Consider the following 23,443-nt stretch of genomic DNA (forward strand, 5'->3'; position numbering starts at 1 on the left):
AAAAAAATCACAGTCTCCAGAAGCATTATTTACTCTCTGTTGGCAAGCAGAAGAGAATGGCAAATGTGAGTCCTCCTCAGTGAAAAGCTTCCAGTTTGCACTGGAAATAGCAAGCATTACAATACATCTGCCAAGAAAGGTAAAGGGAAACAATAGCTAATTTTGATCCTGTGCCATTTAGATGAAGAGTGAATGAAGACTAAGCTCAGATTGTCCCAAATCCATTATGTACTCAAACACTTTGGAATATCTGGATCTCAAAGACAGCACTGAGGCCACAGAGGAAGTTTGGGTCAAACCTAGAAAGTCAGACTGCTTTCCCAGACTCCTTCCTAAGTGCTGGAGCCATTGGATGCAGTTTGTAGGAGTTGCTTGAAACAAAGAAGCACGCCTGGTGCTTCTGCTCCTGGTGCTACTGCAGAGCTGCTCTGCCTCTGAGTCACAGCCACAAGTATCAGCGTGTTTGGGATCCCCACCTCACCGGTCCATTGGTTGTTCCTGCAGTTAAGAGGTGCAGCAAACTCCCACATCAGGGTGGTGATGTGGTTGTCTTAATGTCCTGCCTCTTCTTCACCAAGTGTGGGAGGATACAGCCCATTCCCCATCTCTCAGACTGGGAGATGGATCCCTGGAGCAGATGCTGTGAAGTGAAACCCATGGACTCAGCTGATGTGATGGGGACACTTAAACATGGAAATGTCATATGGTGACAAACAGGAAGGAGGGATCTGGAAACACATTTTTTGTCCTTGTTTTGTTGCACATGCAGAGAACTTTTTTCCCTGTAGCATTGTTTAGGAGCTGCTTTCATGCACCTTTTGTTTTGCTTTCTTCTGTAGGCTGACAGCTCACAAAGCAGCACACATCTTACTGAAGTTAAGCACCATCTCGTATGGTCCATGTGCTAGGTGTAACTGCTTTACAGGTCACTTAGCATCAGAAAATCCTCCAAATACTATTGCTTCATCATCAGAAAACTGCTTTGAATAACACTAGTGGTGATGGACAGCTGTTCCATTAAAAAATTGTGCATCAAAGCCAATTATCACTTACATATTGCGTAGCATTCTGGAAAAAATATGCAAAAAGTTCCCATTTGAATGACAAATGTATGGTCATTTCCTGTGTGCCAGTTGAACAATAAAGACTCCAAATCACTTTCACATCAATTGGTGTTCTATGTTGCCTTAAAACAGCAGACTTTGAAGTAGGCAGGCAATGTAAAGAGACAGAATCAAAGTCAGTGTATTATGGTAATGCAGCCAGGTAACAGTAACTGGTTGTTAAATATGCAATAGCTGCACTTTTAAAGATTCCACATCCAGAAATGTGATCTCCAAACAGAATTTCTCATACACAAAGTAGGATTTCTTTTGGCAAGATATAGTTGACTACAGGCCGACTTCTAAAACCATTATCCACAAGCACAGTTCAGTTAATAGGTTGGAAAGTGGAGGGGAGGGAAATTAAACCCTGATTAGCTGGAATGACACAGCCTCTCTAATGATTATGCCTTCTGAGATTTTTCTCCAGGTTTCCTTAAAGACCTATCTGAGTTTGCCTGGGGCTATGCTAATTAGCAATGACACATTTGGAAATGAAAATTCATTTTACTTCATACTCAGATCTCTTATATGCTAGGTTAGGTATGGCCTGTATGTCCCCAAGAGTACCCAAATGCATGTGTCCCTAAGGGCTGGAGTCAGCTGTAGATTAAAGTAAAGCCTTCTTTAATTGATCCCCTAGAGCAGCAATGAATGGAGCAAGCATGGGATTTAACCCTAAACACAAGAGTGGCTCCTTTAGCAGTACAGGTAGGCAGAGCTGAGAATCCAGCCCTTAAAAATTTGGAGAATTCAGTGACAAAATTGCATGTATCAAAAAGTCTTTTCTAAAGAGATAACAGTAACAAGTAAAGCAATTTTTAATACCCATTAGAAAACTGTTTGATATAGGAAGGTATCTAAACTCTTTCCCTAATTCCTCCCAGGAACAGTGTGAGATGACATTATCCAGCACGCTGAGAAGAGCTTTCCTCAGTGGCCAGGGGTCATTTTGAGTCAGAGAAGCCTGGGTGGATTTTATTCAAGTTGTTGTTTCAGAAACAATCTGCCAAACACTACAGCCTGAGCTTCAAGACTCATCTAAACACAATATAGGGACAAAGCAGAAACCAGACCAAATCTACAACTTATTGGATGTTTTTACTTTCAAAGTTAACTTTAACCCCAAGTTATTCAGCAAGACAGTATTTAATTGTAGAAAGCCAAGGTATCAACCTAACATTATGCAATTCAGTTAGCAATATTCCTAGAAACAACTCAATGACAAAAGAAATCCTTCAGGACTATACTTGGACATAGTAATGAAAAATATTTATCATGTTGTCTCCAGGCAGTTCAGAAACAACAAAAGTTAAGACTGTAAAACAGAGCAGTGAAGTTAAGCTTTTAAATCTGTACACAGTAGAGTAACTTCAAAAGTTTTCTGTCAAAAACAAGGCACATCCAACCTGGCCTTGAACATTTCCAGGAATGGGCATCTGGGCAAACTGTTGCAGTGTCTCATCACCCATACAGTAAAGTATTTCTTCCTAATATCTAAATTAAATCTTTTTTCTCAGAAAGCCATCACCCTTTGCCCTATCACTGCATACCCTTGTACAAAGTCCCTGTCCTGCTTTCTTGTAGACCCCCTTTAGGTACCTGAAGATTGCTATAGGGTGTTGCCAGAACCTTCTCATCTCCAGCCTCAACAGCCCCAAATCTCTCAGCCTGTCTTCATACAAGAAATGTTCCAGCCCTCTGATCATCTTCATGGTCTTACTCTAGACTCATTCTAAAAAGTTCACATCCTTCTCATCTTGGGGAATAGCAGGATTTTGCACAAAAATTCACCAGGCTCATTTAGGACTTGCAAACAGTTAAAAACTTATCCTTATTTGCTCAATGAATAAATAATATCAGTAGAGGCGAGCACGTAACATGACCCAACAATCAATAAGTACAAGGCATTTCCTAGGGGAAATAAAACCTTCAATTCCAGAATTAAGGCTTTTTGCAAGCACACTTTCCAAGTAAATCAACATAAATCTACATATGCTGAGAGAGTCCTTGTTAAATGCAGCAAACTTTTTCCTTTCCCAGTTAATGCCAGAATTATAGCATAAAAAAAAAACAAACAAAAAAAAAAAAAACGGAAAACTCCATCCTCTTAATACTTGCAAAGCAGGTAAGCCCTAGTGTTAATTTGGCATCTAGCTGTTTCACACACCACAATCAGCACTACCATTTATCTTACAGCAGTGCTCTGGAGGCTGACTCTACTCCTACTGTACTGCAGCAATTAGCAGCTGCTGAAGCATTTAAACCTAACAGCCCTCAGGCTCACAAGAGCAAGGCCTGACAGAGATACTTCAATGAGACAGTTCTCACTTTGGGATCTTGCTGCTCTCCTAAAGAAAAATCCTTCAGACGTGACCTCAGAATAGGTCTAAAGTTAGTGTCTAATTTATTCTAGAGTTCGTCTGAAAGGGTGAGGAGGTAAGAACCAGTGCTAGAATGCATGACGGTACAAGTTCTAGTATGAGTGTCCCTGCTTGTGAGGCTCTTTCAAGATGATAATTTTGCTGCTACTACCATATAATGGAAGTATATTTGCTACTCCAGCTGTCAGCTGGCTTATATTTTAACCTCTAAATGGTAATGTGTGCTAAAGCACCTTTGCCAACCATTGTACATGACAGACTGTGGTTAAATCATTGACAGCAAGTTCTCATCTCATTGATAGGAGTATGACTTTTTAATGACTGGAACAACCTATAGCATTTATATAAGTGATATGTTTCTATATGTGTTTCAAAGGCATTTTATACCTGTCTCAGCTCTTTGAGTGGTTCATGCAAACATCTACCTTCACCATAAAAAAATCTAAACTTGCACATTGTTAAAATCTCTATAGAAATAACATTATCACTGGAAAATAAATCACCCAAATCAGAATATAAAGCTTAATGAAATGTTCACCTGCACATCAACACAAGTGTAGTAGAGATGATCACTTCATTCACAAGTGGCCCTTGCCTACAGGGCTGGAGCACAGGGCATCCTTCTTTCTTTGCTCTAAGCAGCCATTGTATATCAGCGTCCCAAGTTGTTCTCCTCAGTGTTTTCATCCAGGCTGTCATTTTCCAGCCTCCCACCCTTCCATAAGAGTCTTCCTTCCTCAAACACCATGCAGAAGAAACAACTGTTACATGAGGTAAAAGAGTATTACTTTACCATCTTCCTTGTACAGACCTTCCATTTATCTTTCTACCTTCCCATGAGCCACTGACAATCATTTTGCAGCTACTCCCAATAAAACTTATTCACCCTATATGCCTAGGAAAAAGCTCCACAAGCAGGGGTTAAGTTTCTTACAGTGATTTTTTTTCCTTTTTTCTTCTCCCTTTTCTTCTTTTCATTTTTTCCTTTAACAGTGAAAACTCTAGCAATATTTGTTTTCAGCAGGCCCAAGGGAGCAGTCTTGTGCCTTAGATGAAGTTAAAATTACACTGCTGGGAAAAATTATGCCTTTGTAATATAGATCCTACTAAACTGCCTTTAACATAGTTATCAAAGTTATTTGGGAGAAACTTCAGTGTTGGTTTGTGATGATATAAAGAACTAAAAGAAAAAGAATATCCAAAACCCATGTATACAAGATCCACATGTCTCTTGACAACAACCTTTAAAGAAATCAATTCTAATTTCTTTCTGAAGCCCATACTTTAGCAAAGGAGTACAAAGCCACAGATTCAGTTTTATTCTTTGTATTAGAGTATCATATATACTGTCCTTGATGCACTTGTTTATTTTGGTTTGGAGAGAGGACAGAGGATAGAATAGATTCTGATAGCCCAAGAGACAAACATTTCCCAGGGATATACACATGCACGGTTCTGACAGAAATCTTCTGAACTGCTGTTCATTTATTGAAGTCACCAATAGGCATCAAATACCAGCATAGTTTGGCATCCAATCCACAAGCCTTGGTATGCAGACAACTGCACTGAGAATACACACGTACATGCATCCTCACTCAATTCTTCATCTTTCATTACACAGCACTGTGCAAAAATAATATTTTGCATGTTTGTAAGAGAGTGCTGAACTTGGAAAAACAACCTCTAGTGACACACATACGTGAACTCCCACAACAGCAAAAATCTTACTCCCCCTATATTTAGATGCACTCAATATTTTTTCTTGTATTTTATTAGAACTTAGTCTTCACCCTTCTTTCCCTCCCAGACGGGAAAAAGATAAAAGACTTGTTCAGTTTCTTTTCAGATTTGGTGTTGCTATCTGTTGCAGATAGAACCAAAGTAAGGGGACAGGGTCGGATTTTGATCCTTCAAACCATAGAAATCCCTTGAATTCTTCAAACCATAGAATCCCTTCTGTTGCAAGACTTTCATGCTAGTATGGAATAAACTCCAGAGTAACAACTGACACAAGAGGAGGATTGCACTACAGTCAGGTAAAGAAGGAAATGTCAAGAAAAGATACAAATGGGGATACTGCAAACACCATTGGGAGTGCCTGCTGTAGTCCTCTAGAATCCCTTCTACTCAGCAGAGATAAACTGGTACTTCCAGAGCTGGAGTCAGATCATTTATTTTAGATGGACACCCCAGCATGAGGTGCTTCTGCTTGTCCACTTAGTGGCATGTGCAGTGGCTCCATTTGAGCATCTTATTTTTCCTTTGTAGGGAACTTTATGCCACAGGAACAACCCAAGAGGTTTTGCCTTGGGTTCATATAAAGGAGCAGCTTCACAGTGGTATGACAATAGTATGGTGATAAATTTATCATAATTCTCCTGAAATTCAGTGGTCCTTCTATTAGTTTTCATGACTCTTCAGGCATGAAACTATGCAGTTACTCTAGCCTTGAGCTCAAAACAAACCACTCATACCTCTCATACCAACAGACCTCTCATACCAACACCCAGGGGAGTTGAAGGACACAGAACCAGATGGTATTCCCACGATTACCAGAAATATCTGGTTACCAAGTAAACATTTCAAAAAACTGATAAAGGATATTTCCACACTCTTGGCAAGATCTGTGCTTACCTTCAGTGTCTTCCACCTGACTCCCAACGAAACTCTCTCCACCACATAAATTACCACAAAGTCATTTACTGTACCGCAAGGACTTTCATTCTAATTAAGTTGTGCAACTAACTACAACTGATTTAGCAGTCAAGAAAATATGTGCCTTCAGCTACCTACAGCCAGTGAATAGTCCTTGGAGCTTCAGCAGCAAATATCATGAGTTGGGGCATTTTGCACACTGGCTCCCCACAAGTCAGCTAAGCCCAAGTACATCACCCATTATTACCCCTTGCTTTCCATCACACCATGAAGAATCAAGCTGCAGATAAATTGACCTTTAGGGTAAAAAAATTTGATTTAAAAAAATCCACAAATTAAAAAAAAAAAATCTCTCTTTGTCTTTCTGATCTTCAGAAGTTCCCAGCCTTTCTAAAATCTATGAGATCATTATCTCCAAAAGGACTCTCTCAACTAGGTATAAGCTAGAAAAATATTAGACATGGTATTTCAATACCTAGCCTCTTTGACATAATCTGCCATTTGATAACACCTATTCATTCATTTATTTATTCATTCATTCATTCATTCATTCATTCATTCAATGCAGTCTTTTCTACTCTTCATATCCATCCTTAATTTGGCTTTCTAAATTGGCTTAGAAAGACCATGATGTATCAGGCAATTAATGATCTGTCATATCCATATTTTCTTGGATGCAACACTCATCTAAATATTCTTATTGAACACTCTGAAATCTTAATTTAAACTCTTTTTTACAGATATATGATATGATATATGATATGAATAACATTATATAATATCTTTTAAGTGTTAACATACTGCACAACTGATAAAGGCCTGTAGCATGTATTCTTCTGTTAATTTTCTATGTGTACCTATCTATGGAGATGTTTCTACAAATATCCATCCACATCCACACAGATATGGAACATTTCCTATCTTCCAATGTTGGAAAATCTTCCTATCTTCCTATGTTGCAAAATAAAACTTACCTCATGCATCTGAGTCACATTGGGAAACCTACACAAAAATTGCCCCTGGCAATGAACATGCCACCTCATCCTCACTCATGGATCTGCTGATTCCTGGTGGGTCTCTGATCCAGTCCACAATTCAAGCACTTGTGCTGTCTTTGCATAGAAATCAGAGTTAATTAAAATAGTTAATCAAATTACTTATAATGGACAGATGTGCAGGGGGGATATGAAGTTTTAAAAAGAATCTGACACATGAACTTGGAGCTCCTATCATAAAGGAGGTTTTGTCCACACTAAGGCATCAGCCATGGCCACAGGCTTGACATCTTGCCAGTTATAGCCCATGGAAATCTCAGGTTCTAGAGAAAAAAAAACACTGGGCAACACTTAAAGTTGCAATAAACTTTCCTGAAAGCCAGCAAGGTAGATGGATAGCTCCTACAAAATTTGCAACGTACACTCCTCTGGCTTCTGAGAAAACCCAAGGTCTCATCTGTGTGCGCATCCACACCCTTTTACTGTTCTTTTACAGGATGGACAAGAAATGAATTTGCTGTAAATTAATTAAAAGCATAAATTCTACATTATTGCATGGGAGAGAGCCAAGTGGAAAGGAGGTAGCTGACTGTCTTGCACACTGGCATCTCTAACCCATCCTACAATAACTGTATAAACCTGGAGAGCAACACATGCACAGAAACACAGCCTTCAAGAGAAGTCCAGATTGATCTGTGCCCAAGGTGCACTCCAGGACCTATAGCTGTATCTTCCATGGAGAAAGACATGCCATTGTCCAAAAATGTGCCACTATGAAGGGAGGAATGATTCATGTCAGAGAAGCTGTAGGAAAGTTAGCTGAATTCTGGCCCATTCAGTGACAGAAATGTGCTGGGGAACATGCATGTTACTGTACTCCTAAAGTTTACATTTGAATTAAAAGCAATGTTAAATGTGCTCCAGATTACTGAAGGATAAAATAGTTTATTGTACTTTGGTGTTTGTGAGGGGTTTTGTACAGAAAGAAGACTAAACCAATCTATCCACTTTTTATTAAAAAACCCCAATAATTTAAGGGAAAAACCATTTATTGACTTTCTATTCTTCTCTAGATATTAGTGAAGAATTTACATATGAAGTTCATCACATAAATTTTCCAAGTTGTGTGTTAATGAAATATTGCAGGAAAACATAAGATGAGTGCTTTAGAATTATGGATTTACCACATCTATATTTTCATGATGAATACAGTGATATTCAAGTACAAGATTATTCAATTATTCCTTTGTAATATTATTTTCTGCAAGGAAAAACAAAAAACAGTTATATAAGGGATTCTCTTCATGCTGTGGAGTTCAAAAGTGTTTAACTGGTGTACAGTTTTGGATCAAAAGTAGCATCACCCTCTTCAACAACTCAAAAGTTGTACATATTTTATCAATACTTTAGTTGAACATGGAAAAACTGATTACAAGAAGGTGTCTGTTATTAGAAATTGGCAATCAGCAACCACCATTAATACTGATCTGTTTGCCCAAAGAACTTTCCTCCTTCAAAATACTACCAACAGCACAATACAGGTGAAGATAAATATCAAACCAACCTCTGTAAGGAAGGGTTGAAACAACCAGATGAGTAGGGACAGAAGCATTCACCATTCCTCAGTTTTCAACATAATGTCAAGGATTTCCTCCCAGTCACTGAGCCCATGACTAGCCTAGGTGGTTTTTTTTTGGTTGTTTTTGTTTTTTGGTTTTTTTTTTTTTTTTTTGGTGGGGTGCGTGTACACTTTCCTCCTGGAGACAGAATTGGATTACTCTGTGAAAGGATTTAGGTGTCACATCTGTCTCTGTTTGCTGATACCTAATAAACAGAGACTCAAAGCCAGGCTTGGCATCTCTTCCAAACTGCTTTGCTTTTAGCTGTGACAATTCATGACATGTACAGAAAGATCCAGTTACTTTCTCAACATCCAGATCTTATGCTAATGAATGTCATCCAATTTACTTGCTTCCAAGAAGGACAAATTAGCAGCCAAATTCCCGATTCAGATTACTAAACCTGTCCTCACACAGGTAATCCCATCTGCCAGGGATCAACATAGTTGTCTCTCCTTCAAGCACACCTATGTTGAAAGGATAGGTGGAAGGAAAGTCCTCTAATCATCCTCAACCTCATGCACATGAGGGAATTATTAGTTCCCTACCCCTCACCAAAATGGTGAAAGCCACAGAGATGGCATGGTTTTCATCTGCATTTTCAGTGTGAAATTGCACCATGCAGGTTATTATTGCCTCTTGCCCTTTGGTTTTGAATCCCATGCACAACACTCTTTTCCTAGAACTTTTTGCAGCTGGCTGTCATCAGCTACAAGGAAAGGAGCTGGCTACAGTGCACAGCATTCTGCTGCACACTGGGTCTTCCTTTTAACCCTGCTATATCCAACTCTTTCTGGGGAAGGATCTCAGCCAATTACTGAGAGTGGTACAGATGAGTTAAGCATCAAACAACACACGTCATTCAAAGCTCATACAGATTGCTGTTGTGGCTATTCCCTTTAGTGGGATGCTTAGCACAACACACTAGACTGCTTAAAACATGTAGCCAGACCTTGGATATGGAATAGCCATTAATTACATTAAAAATAGAAATATGTGAAAGTCCTTTAGCCTTTGCCTGTGACTCCTTGCCTCAGCCACTTATTTTTCAGCAGTAAAGACAAGGTATGAAGCACAGGAAAGCCTCAGAAGTAAAACAGTCTTAATCTGTAATCCTCATCTCTTTTATCCCTTCATTTCACTCCTCCACAATTTCCCTCCCATTCTTTAAATTTAAAGCAAAAATTACCTTTCTTGCTTTAATGTCATATATATATGATTCCTTGGAAATTTCCAGCCTAAATACAAGCTTTCCAAAATATGAATTAATTTCTTTAACTGTCAAAAAAACCTCAGTCTCTTAGCTGTCCATTATCCTGTTTCTAACATTAGAAACATTTAGACATTCTCTTGCCTAAATCCTTAGTGTGTTTTCAAAATATATTTTCCCTCTTCCACTGCACAGAAGTCTGTTACAGGGCATGTCTTCTGTCTGCTTTGTTGATTTAAACCTAATGGCTAATTCAGCATGGATTACAAAAATCAGCTAGTTCTTATTCATTCTCTTTAGCTAAGCACAGTCTTTGAAGCCTTCTGGAAGTTTTTTGGTCTTGGATTTCTGAAGTGACTCAAAGGAAATAAAAGAGGCAGATACATTAATTACATTGTTTTACCTCTGTTCTTGGGACTGTTGGGAAAGCAGATATTTCAAAGTAATATGTTTTCTCCCATGGGATTTTATGATAGTCCTTAGTACTAGCACCAAACCCTTGGCACACCTGTGCCATGCTGGCTGAGGATGTGTAAAGCAGAGAATGGGGTTTAGAAAAACAGATGCTTCCATCTCTTTATATGAAGCAGTTCCTGCTGACTGGTGGTATAAAATCAGTTCTAATTAATAAAAAATATATGTACAGTGCCATGATTGATGTTTGACCACAGTGGAACATTTCCAGAGTATGCAAAACAGCCTCTTCAATTCTTCTCTGTTGTTACCCCACCAGGAGCACTACCTCAGGAGTTTTCCCAAGAAGTTATCCTGTTTTTCCAAGACAGCCAGCTCACCTACACTAAGGGCAAATCCTGCCTGACCTATCTAGTGGCCTCCTATGATGGAGTGATGATAACCACTGACAAGGGAAGAGCAACACGTCACACATTTAGACTTCTGTGAGGCCTTCAACATGGTTTCATCCTTCTCTGGAGAGACATGGAATTGAAGGGTGGGCTGTTCAGAGGATAAGGATGGAGGGATGTGTTCAACGGCTCAATGTCCAGCTGGGGGTCAGTGATGAGTGCTGTCCCTCAGGGCTGTGTTGTGTAACCAGTGCTCTTTAATGTCTTCATCAATGACAAAGAGAGATCCAGTGCACTCTCAGAAAGTTTGCTGATGACATGAGACTGAGCAGTGCTGTTGACACAACAGAAGGATGGGATGCCATCCAGAGGGACTTGGACAAACTTGAGTAGTGAGCCCATGAGAACTGAATAAAGTTCAAAAAGGAAAAGTACAAGATGCTGTATCCATGCAAAAAAAGAAGACACTAAATAGTTCCCAAGTATCTTAATCCTTCATTCATGCTGCAGAAACTTACAACTAGAGACACGGATACTGTATATTTTCTTATACAGAGAAGATTCTCAGGTAGGCAAGAAAATAAATAGGACAAAATAGAGAGTGCATGAAGGATGCAGAGAACTAAATAGAGATGTAAAATATTGCTGTTCAGAAGAAATAAATTGATGAAATAGCGGTACATGACAAATATACTGCATAACAGCCCTCAATACTTACTGTCTGTGATTTGTTGGAGATGTCTATAATGAGCTGTCGTGTATAAATAATTCAGAGCAGATTAAAGTGAGGTTCAGCAGTGGAATTAAATACTTACTGACCAGATGAGCTCATAACAGCATAAGCTTCTTTGCCTGCCTGTTAGTAATGCAGATTTCTACATCAGAAGGGTAAAAGGAAGTCCTGAGAAAGTTCATATCTGATTGAGGGACCTCTCATAGAAGGATCCTGTGGGCTCAAAGAAGGAGGCTAGCAACAGATTAACACCAACAAGCAAAATAATCTCATGCAGAACCCCACCAATATATTGCAAAGCAAAAAAGAATTTATGAAGAGGGCACCAGTGAAACCACAGGCCCCATGGAGTTTCATGGGGAGGAGCTTCTCTTTGGTTTGGTGGATGCTGTGAAGTTTCACATTCTAACCTGTGGTGCTGCAACTCTGCTCATCCTCTTCACAGGCAGAGGCAGATCTCCATATTTAAAACCCCATTAAAAAGGAATGGAGCCCAACTTGTAACAGGAAGCACCTTGGTTTTCAAAACTCCTTAATTCACACCTTGAGAAAAAGATGTCAGTGATGCAAAATTATATATGGTGGTGATTCTTTAAATATGTTTTAGAACAATCAATTACCTTTCATTGAAAGGGCTGAGTACTGGGGCCAGTTTTGTTTTATATTTTTATCAATAATCTGGATGAGGGGATTGAATGCACCCTCAGAGATTTTGCAAATGACACCAAGATGGGTTGGTATGTTGGTCTGCTGAAGGAAGGTTCTGCAGAGGGAACTGGACAGGCCAGATTGATGGGCCAAGATCAATTGTATGAGGTATGACCAACCTCAGTAAAACTGTAAAGCACTAATTGGTTTAGTAGCTGTTTTCATGGGTAACAGATAAGTTTCCATATTTACAAATCTCTGTAAAAGTTCATGGAGAGTCTCTGCCTTACCATTACTGTGGCCACACAACAGCCAATTTGAAATTCAGTGCAACTCTGGGAACATAAACCTCAGCGGAAGATTAGAGAGATTAATACCTTGGCTTGTGGCAAGTCAGTTACAATGTGCACTCATGAAGCACAATTAGCAGGCCCAGATGGTAACAAAGCATGTTAAAGGGAAGCTGACTGCAGATGAAGCACATGGAAATGGATAATTCAGCTCTCTATGTCTCCCTGTCTTTGAAGCTGCAACTACTGTAGCCTTAAGTATCTTTAATGGGAAGTTTTGCATCTGGTGAAGATTTATGCACAAGGCAGTTTTCCTAGAGCTACTTAAATGTGTCTGTATTTCTTCCACAGAATGCTTACTGGAGATTTCAGTTATGCCTTTTAATCTGAGCTGGATGCTTGGAAGCTGGGATATTTGATGGTAAAAACCCAGAATTACTGTTTTTCAAGAGGGTGAATGAAACTACAGTGAAATAAAACAGATGAAAATTGGCAGAAAAGTAATGTCTGCAGATGATCCTGTTGTCTCTAAAAGCGGGATTCATCAACTGTGTGTAGTCAACCAATCACACAGTGACAACTGATACAACTCTTTGGATGTTCTTCTATTAAAAGTTAAGGAGAAAATTTAGAGCCACCAGCTTTGAGAAAAAAAAGGTAGCAACCTAGTCTGTTTCTACAGGACAGCCTCTCATAAAACAGAAAGTGCAGAGGGGCTACTAACAATTCAGTTCATTGTCCAAATGTTTATCGGAAAGCTGCAAAATGTGGACATCCTCACCACTGTTCTTTAGTGTTGCAAAACTGACAACTTGACCCTGCAAATCACCTGTTGGCCAGGTCTTGGCTGCTTGGGAGTACCTGGGTACATGCATGGAGGAGGAAATGTTTCACAGAAGTGCAGTAAAACTCACCTCTTCATCCTTACTGCTTTGCCACATCCCACTGCTTGCTTAGCCCATAATCCAGGTGCAATATGAACCTGGTTAGCAGGATGAAGGTGAATGTCCCTAAATTTAAAGGCCACTAGAATGCCTGACTTCAAGCAGAGTACAAGTTAATCTTACCCTTAACTGTTACTGAGAAACAACATCCATCAAAAAAATAAGACTTCTCCCTAATATCTTCACTTGTTCATGTGTGCCTCAAATTAAAAACTTAGAGAGATTTAATAAAGGATGGATACTATTACACTCAATGGTAGCTGTTTTTTATTTTTCTTGACATGTTAACATCTAGAGATTTTAGGATTTGCTTTATGCTAGTTTATATGAAAATCTATTCTACATCATCCAGAATCCCTTTCAAACTTATGGTATTTATTCAATTTAAAGCCAAAATATTTTTATTAAAAATGCGCAAATAAATACATAATTTTATCCCTTTATGAATCAAAGCCTCATTTAAACCATGAGTATGCAGGTCTGGCAAAGTGTCTGCACCTTAATCCCATTTTCCTCTGTTCCAAGAGCCCAGCTTTTTGTTATGCTGAATTCTCTCCAGTCATGAAAACCGTATCAAAGCTTCCTCTGTCATTTCACTTCCTTCTGGTTCAAGCTGGAAAGCACAGAGCATTTGAAATTCTAACCTTGCTTGTGTACCAGCTCACCAGCAACTTAATTTTCATTCATAACTCCTTATAATAAAGTGAAAGAAGAGACTTTAGCCTAAGTTGTGATTTAAGCCTACAAACATAATTTCAGTAAAGGAATAAAACAAATAAGCAAACACACACTAACATAGAAACACTCCTAAAACCCTGACTTAAAACCATGGGGTAAATTGATACAAAGGTCAAGATATCCCAGCTTTATGAATTGTGCAAACAGTTATTAGATATTTTTTTCTTTACCATCCTTTTATTTTCCTCCTCATCATAGATTTACTATATTAACTCTATTGTTGAGTTACAACAGCAGAAATTCAATGTTTTCCTACTTCCTTTCAAGAAGCACAGAAGGACCATTTGATCCCTCTGGGAGTGGGGAGGATTGCTGTGCTGAGAGAAACTCAGTGTACCTTCTTGGGAGGCAGGAGAGGTCGAAGTACATTCACAGAGCTTTGTACGTATGCTGGGATCCACAGCAACCCGAAGGACCAGTCAGAATCCAAAAGGAAGTCTCACTGCAGCAGCTGGGCACAGGGCTTGCTGCCTGCAAATACTCCTGACTGCTACTCATGCTGTGGCAATTCCTTGGTAAGGACTAAAGCAAGGCAAGAGGCACCAAGCAGATGCTTCAAAGCTTCCTCCAAGCTGGAGCTGCAATAAGGGGAAGGGAGGAAAAGAAGAGCTCAGTCTTCGCCCTGCAGAGAGGAAACATTATTATGTGAGCCTTAAGAGAAAAGTAATTTCTATGCTTATAATTACTGAGGGAAATCTGACCTTACCAGACTTGCCCACCAAGAGGATCCTGCCTGTATCTTTGCTAGGATGCGACACTGTTTTGCTTTGGTTTTCAACATATCATTAGAAAGAAGATTATTTCCAGAGCCCTTTTTTAAATGATTTTTCAGCTTTTTCCAAAGTTCCTTCTGCTTCCCATTGCATTGGCAACCAAACATATACTGCGTAAGGTGCTCAGCATACATCAAAATGGAGAAACAATAAAGCTAGGTTTTAACTCTGGCATTCAGGAAAAGGACAAGGAGCAGCATGGTGGAGAAAACGCTGTTCGAAATCTCCATAAGGGCACACCTTTCCAGGGGGAAAAATGTCCTCAATTGTGGATATGAGCAGTGCTCTACCATTTGCTCTTTCCCCCTGTTGTGCACTCAACCTTCAAAATTCAGCTGCCAGTTGGTGCTTTTAATTTAAAGCATGTTCATAAGTAAAGAAGTCTCCCTCCAGGTTCATTAGAGTCACAGGGTATTTGGCAAGACTTGCAGCAAGAATTAAATGACAAATATGCCTTTGCATCTGAGCTCTCAAGCCACAAATAAATCAAACTAAACAGTCTTTCAGAATTCAAAAATCACCTCAAGTAAATACTGAGCTTTTAACGGTGATGAGAAAGTAAAATGTGCTTTCTTTTCATGTACATGGTAGCTGCAGGTTACTTAACTTGCTTTTAAATGGTCCTTTGATTTCCTAGCAGCTGTATAAGCTGCCATTACCTTCTGATGGTGAGGGACAGAAGGAAGCTAAAATCACCACCATACACTTTGTGTAAATGACTGCATTTTGTACATCACCTTTACTGACATTAAAATATACCTGGCCACTTGTCGGGTTTTAAGGTAATAATAATAATCCTCAATGCTTTAGAGGGAAAATTATTTTAACAAATTGTTTATAGCTTAGAGAAAATGACATCTTCAACTTTCAGTTGATCAATCAACCTGTAAGACTTCTAGGTTTTTGTTCTTTCAGCTGGCAAAACTGCTCTCAGTCACTTGCACATTTTGTAGAGATTATGCTGAATTTACTCAAAGCAGGGTCATTAAAAGTAAACAAACAAACCAACCCCACAAACAGCACACCCCACCACCTACTCAGATGCTTTCCTCACACCATTTCACTGAGATCAATTTCCTGGGTCTAGTTTTTCATACAGATGCACAAACAGCTGTGCTGGTACAATCAGGAAAACACAGGATAAAGTGTTAAACAGTGAGGGGGCTGGGAAGGAGCAGAAGGAGATCTCCTGGCTTCAGTGCAGCACACAGTAATTCAGGAGTATGCAGGCAATTGTGTATGTTTATTCTAATTTCCTTCACCAACTTGCAGATCAGCAAGTTCTGGAGCTTAGTACTCCGGATATGTTATGAAACAAAACTGCCTCACCCAGCCTGAGGCAGTCCCTTGACAGAATGGGACTAATTCAAGGACTTCTAAGTTGTGCATTTAGTAACTCCCCTAGGGCCTGGCATAAACCCATTGTCAGACATCTCTGAGTCATTTCATCACCTGTTTATTTGATTTCAAAAAGGATTGATATTGCCAATGAGCAATTTTATCCTTTCCATTCCCAGGCTGTCCCATTGTAATTGTGACCCTCCAACAAGTGCATTTCCAATATGCATTTGATTCAGATCTGACATATACAACACAAGGGTGATATTAGCTAGCCAAACTAGTAATTCAAAGTTTATGCAAAGTTTACTCTAGCTGAAAGATAAGACAGAATCCAATTCAGGGATAAGTAAGGTTGTGTGGAAAGGCAATATTGTATTTGACTTAATACAGCAACAGCAAATTAACCTTTTACCATTTTCAGAGCAGTAGGTTTATCAAAGGTCAGTGATGGGCATTTTTGCCAAAGTTCTGGAAGTCTTAACTCAGATTCAGCATGACCCCAGTTTTACCCAAAATGGTGATTTTGCTAAGGGTTATTCCCTTGCCTCCACCTCAATCTTTAGTATTGATAAGGAAAAAATAGAGAGAAAAACAATCACTGTATCAGCACAGCTCTTATATCAAGCACAGTATGCCTAATAGAGGAGAAGAACTGTTCCAAAAGTTTCCAAATTTTATAATCCCATTTAGGATGTTAGTGAAAGAAAACACATGTATGCATTTTAAGATTTTTTTCTGTATTGCCAGGAAAACCAGATGTCTCAAAATGTGTGTTACATTTCAGGACAAAACCAAGAATATTTTTTTCTCATTTTTATAGATTTTCATACATATAACACTTGAATATTTTCATGGAGGATATATTTGAAGAAGGTCTGCTCTACAGCTCTCTGTTTCATTGGGCTTCAGTGGCTTCAGCAACTGGATCTGGAAAAAATAACACTGCTTGCAGGGGAACCTAATCATATTCTGAGCCATGTAAACTTTCATATGGGCACTATCTTTTTTATGCAATTTGAAATCAAATTACATATGTAAGTAAGTAGAAGTCAGCTGAAAACCTGGGGCTGCAAATGGCCATCTTGGTGTCTGTTATTTTAAGGAAGTGGTCTCTTTCCTATGATATTTTCTGATAGCAAGACGAAACTATGACAGAAGTTAAGAACACCACAGTAAGGGAGTAGAAGTAAAGTGCCAAAAAGAGTTCATTTAAAAAATAAATTGCTTATTTGTAAGCAAACAAGGCAAAGTCACAGTTTAAGCAACTACTTTGGAATACAAACTAAAGCAAACACATAAAGTTGTCAGCACCCTGTAAAATAGAGCTCCATAACACAGTTGGGCTGTGAGTATAAACCACGTAGGAGCTTCAGCCCTGGAATGCATAACACATGCATATTAGTATCTGCCTCAAGGTAAAGCAGGAGTTTAGTACAAGGTTGGGTAGACAGCTGTATATATATTATATATATATATATATATATATATATTTTTTTTTTTTTTTTTTTTTTTTTTTAGAAAAATGTAAATGACCTTACAGTTTACATAAGGTCAAAATGTAACATAACTGGAGTTAGGGTGGGAGGAGAATGGGGAAGTCACAGAAGCAGAAGACAGTCTGAGAATGTGAGGAACGTGGCAGCTGCAAGATGACTTGATGGTTTATGAACCCAAAATTTTTTATTTTTAAACTCTAAACAAGTGCAAATCTGGATCTGTTGGAAAGATATCCACTGGGCAGCAAGGCCAGTAGTAGTCCAGGAGCACAAAGGATTTCAGACATGATAGCCAGTTTCTATTATGATCTCCTGCCATCCTAGTCCTGGGACGGAAATAAGGAAACTGGTTTTCTTTGCATTATTGCCATCCTGCCATTTATTTGCTTAAGGGGAAAAAGGGAAAAGACAAATTCAAGGTTTCTAACTTAATCTAGAAGTCTGAAAGATTGGTATTTAGTGGTCTTGAACAGTTTAATCTCCTTTCAGAAAAAAAAAAAAATAGGAGGTCTAAAGGAGGACTCCTTTCTTTTAGGGTAGTAAGAAGTACCTGGCCTGACAAAAGGAGTACAATCAAGCTTAAACACAAGAATTTAAGACCCTAAATCTTTTTATGCATACAACAAACACTTGTGCTCATAGCAGAAATAACATCCCTTGCCTGGTTTTCTGTGTCACTTTGTGAAGAGTACTTCACTTCAGAAACAAATTCTACTCAGAGAACAATGTGATGTAATGCAAAACTGTTTCATCTTGAACCCCAAAAAAGACATTATCTGAAGCCATGTTGCACTTGAGAGCAGTGCTAGAGACAAGTCTGAACAGTGCACTAATCACCATCAAAACTGGCTTCTGAGAGGGGAATTTCAGCTCTTCTGCCTGAAGAATTAGTAAGGCAGGGGTAGAGACTGACAAGGGTTCCTGGAATTTTAAGTCTTGGCTCCTAACAGCCAGAGTCTGTGGAGACCATATCTCACTCATGCCATTACTCCCATTTATCTCATCCTTTGGTGCTATCCCTAGGCTTTACCTCCCATCCCAAAATACAAATAAATGGAGACACCCCACATGATCATACATTCACATTGTTTGAAACAGAGTTCAGGAGGTCATCCAGTCAGTCTCCTGAAGAAAACTTTTCCAATCAGAGCAGATAGATCAAAAATTGTCCTGATTTGACATCTTGAATGATTCCTTTTCAGATGAAATGGAAAGCCTGACTTTGAAACTTAACCTTCCAAAATGCCACCATTCTGAAACTCTGCATGGTGACAGCAGGACAATGATACATTTTCCAATGCCCAGAGCTCAACCACACATTTTCTTAAATATATCATTAGTGTTTGTAATTAGGCTCTTAATCCATACTACTGAAATTAAAGAGGTTAAATTAAAGCTCCTTCAAAAAGAGAATTCAAGCCAATACAGCAAAACTTGAAACTTTCCTGTCTTCAAGGCAAGCCACTGGATCTTCAGTTCAATGGGTGCTGAGAGCAACCACCCCCTCCTCTTCTGTAACTGCTCATCCAGATGCCTCTGAAGTAACATAAAAATCTCCTGACTCTGTTCTTGTTCCTAACACATTTAAGAAAGTTTAATACAATTTGGTGCCTTGTTCTTCATATTTTTCTTTGCCCTTTCTGCTTCCATTCTGAAGTATTATTATATTAGACACCCTGAGAGGTCTTCACCACAGGACAAGGTAAGAACAGGAAGATAAAACACTGGGCATTAAAGCAAATATCAGCTGTTTCTGAAAAGAACTGGGATGATTTATTTTTTGCTTTTCAATCAACTTTTAAAAATTTTTACAAAAGCTCTACTACTCAAACTGTAGGGGTATCTTCCTCAGGTCTATTCTCTTAAAGTGTCTACTTTCTACACCAGACGTCACCAAAGCCAAGGAAACACTAATGTAATTTCTGGAGAGTGAGAGGATTGGCAAGATGAGATTTATTGTGCTGTCTTCGAATGAAGAAGTAGAAAAAGAAATTGCTACAACTTTTTCTCATTTGCCATCCCTTTTGACTATCACAGACCAGGGGCATGGCATGTTTCACTGCCAACTTATGGATTGCAATGACCTCAAAAATAACACTCCTTTGCCCAATACTTGAACAAGTTCATTTCTTGCAGATGGAAGACTCTCTCATTTGAGGCCTAGTTATTGTCTCCACTAATGAATTCCCTAACAAAACTGAATTCTATTGTCTAAAATATATCTTCATCCAGGACAGAAAAATAGGAGTCCTACTGATGCCTTTGGAAAAAATAACTACCCTGAAATACCTCTCCCACTACTCACCAGCTTTTTAATAAAGAAAGCTATTTCCATCTCTTGCTGGCATTCAGATTCTTACCCAGGACTTCACAAGTAGCAAACTCCATTAAATGTCTTGCATTCCCCTAATTACACGGAAATCTTTCAATGTAAATGACTCCAAATATTGCACTGGAGCCACAGCTGTGCAGCATCCCATCAGCATCAACTAGGTGCTGTCATATTTGTTGGCAATAGCTCCAAGTTTTCTAACAAAACTCTTCCTCCAGAAGCCACCAACCCCACAAGCAAATAACCTGCATTGGATGTTTTGTTGCAACAACACAAATGAAAATATTTAGTCTTTTCTGATATTTGCTTTGGAGGGCAAGGTGCTGGTGGTATTCTTTTAGTTATTCAGGTATTTTGCTAATCCTTAATTGCACACAACTTCGAGAGTTATTCCAAGACCATGTATTTTCCATGAAACATGGGACAAACTTGTAGTAGTATATCAGAGGAGACAACACAACACCAAAAAAAAAAATCAGCCCCATATTGACCAAGCTGTCTTACCACTCCTGACAGGACACCTAGCACACCAGGAGAAGGTTCATATGCAGAGATCACCAGTAAATGAATGGTAGTTTGTGGCATTTGATTAGGGAGGACATGCACAGGAAGAAAAAAAATCAGAATGGCACATATCTCACTGCTCAAGCATGTGGGAAAAGCAGGTGTGAAGGAAAGAAAAGTGGGGTGAAGAATGCTTTAAGTTTTGTGTAATCAAAAAGTGGATGTTCATGCAGGGTGTGATTTTGCATGCCTTAAGCATCCTCAGTGGTGCTCTCGCAGTTCTCTGCAGTTCAGCAGACCTTTCTTTCCATCCTGGGCTGCACAATTACTGTCACATAAAACACATCCTGAGGATACATGTAGGTATCCATGCTCACAAAAGGGAGGATATAATAGTCTATATTCAGTCTGCATTTATCTCAAAAACCAGTGATGTCATTAGGGCTAAGACTATTTTTCCCTAGAACTGGAGCTAAGTCAGAATAATCACACAGCTGGTTACCAAAGTTTAGTCACAGATAGCACTTTTAAAGTCACCATAACTCAATTATGTTCAGTTGAGAACTCATAGCCATACTTTCAGAAAAGAAGTTGTAAAGGAGATGAAAAAGAATGTTAGTAAGGAATAAGCCAACCTTACCAGCCAGAGATCAAAGCTAACAGTGAATCAGCATTCATTTCATCAGGCCCCTGAAGCAGATTTCTCTCTACTCTGCTTACAACATGTCAGAATCCCTATAGCTTTCTATGAAAGCTGGAACCATTTTGTCTTTCACCAACTTGATTAATAATCCAGATAAGAATCAAAATTAACTGTTTTTTATTTAGTGTGGAGGGAATTTCAAATATTATTAGGATATAGGAAAAATTTAATTCAGCCTTCTAACAATGGTTACTTGGGGTATTATAAAAAGCGTGGAAACAAGGAAGTTTCAATAGTGTACAAGAAACAATGACAACTAAAAGATGTAATACAGCTTCAGGTACAAATTTTCAAAACTGAAGTAGAAGACCAGCAGCATTCTCATAGGAATGCTACAGCTGTGGACACTCCCTTTTTCCATGATGTGAACAACAAACTCATCTGTTAAAACAAAAAGGCTGCTGGCTACTATCAAAACCTGTCCCTAAAACACACAGCTGGTGTTTGACAGGTTGGCTTCCAAAAGTTAATACCATATATTGAGTTCAGAATTAAATCTGAGCATAATTCACACATATGTTCCTAAAAGACACTTCAGTTTAGAAATTAAGGTCATTAATTGAGCCTGCTCTTCAAGTTTATTACTTCTTAGACTGTGATCACTGAAATGATAATTCTTTTGAGGAGAAAGGTACTCCTGGCACAAAAGCCAACTTCAGAGATTTATATGTAATACACACACAGGCCCCTTAGCTTTAACTGCTTTCCAAATGGCTTCTCATCACAGATGTGCTGTGGTTTGACAGATAATATGAAGCCCATTGAAAAGCATGGGAAGATATTTTCTTGCCATCTCCAAATGGGATGAAGAACTCCCTTTTTCTTTTTTTAAAAGATGGAGACTAGATGGTCACAGGTGAAAAGGTAGTCAATAAGTACTCTTCAGCAAAGTGTAAGTGTTGTAATATTGATCTCCACTCCCTCTACTTCTACAGAAATTAGGCACTACCAAGTATAATATGATAAGCAAAAAAAGATTAAATCAATGACCTTCTGTTGCACAAATAAATAAATAAATAAATAAATTTAAAAATAAAAAAGAAGGAAAATTGACACAAGCATACAATCACAATAAGTTTTGTACAAGAGCTGCACATTTAAGGTATCAGTTTGCTTCTACGCATATGGAGACTGTAGTTCAGAGGTCTTAGGTCTCCAGTCTTTTCTCCCTCTTCTCCCTTGGGAATAATTCCAAAAAGGAAGCTGAGCTTTGGGGGAGATAGATGCACCCTGAGACATGAGGCTGATCTCAGACCTTAGGCTCTGGAGGAAGAAAGGTCACCTTAGACTTTATTTTCTGGAATTGCAGACAGAGAAGAGCACAAGGAAAGCCAAAGCTGGCACAAATATGTCATTCTGCCTCTGGCAGAGGCACGGGAGGTATCAAACAATGGTAGGAATACTGATTGTCCAAAGTGAAGGAAAAGAGAGGACAAAGGGAAGAGGCAAAAAAAAAAAAAAAAGGGAGGACAAAAGAACAACATGGAATAGGAGAGGGATGACAAAATATGCAGCAGATGTATGTGCATTAACCTTGGCAGATGCAGGGCAGAACTCAGTGGGTCCAATTCTTCTCTCATTTACTTTCCTTCACCCCAACACAGCAGCACAAGAATAAAGCACAAGACATCCTTTAGCCAAAATACTTAAAAACAAACCAAATAAAAATGCTGTCAAATATTAGAGATCTGTACCCTGTTGGCTGATGTTCACTTTTGTTTTCTTTTCCTCAATATTTTAATTATTTGCTATTCCTCCTGGGAAACTTGTGTCCTAGTTTTCTCAGGAAACACAGGGCTTCATAATTACATAAACCCCTGACTACTTCACAGTCAATGGAGCAAAAATCACAAAAAACTCTGAAGTTTAAAATGTTACACACATATAGACTAACAGTATAAGGATTTAAAGGAGGCATTTACTATGCAGAACATTAATAAATATGAACACAAAATAGAATGTAAAAATTCTTTACATCAATTTAGGTCCACTATAAGTTCTGTTGATTTAAAAGGATGATTTACCATGCAGACTGAGAGACAGAGCACTTCTCCACATGTACTATTGTGCATTTTCATTTAAGTTACATCATTCTTTATATACTCTCCTCTATGAGCAGAGTTTTTATAAGGAAAACCAAAGTTAAGCAAAAGTGTGCAAACTGCTTTA

This window comes from Anomalospiza imberbis, chromosome 4 (genome assembly GCF_031753505.1).
Source record: "Anomalospiza imberbis isolate Cuckoo-Finch-1a 21T00152 chromosome 4, ASM3175350v1, whole genome shotgun sequence".
Classification (NCBI taxonomy): domain Eukaryota; kingdom Metazoa; phylum Chordata; class Aves; order Passeriformes; family Viduidae; genus Anomalospiza; species Anomalospiza imberbis.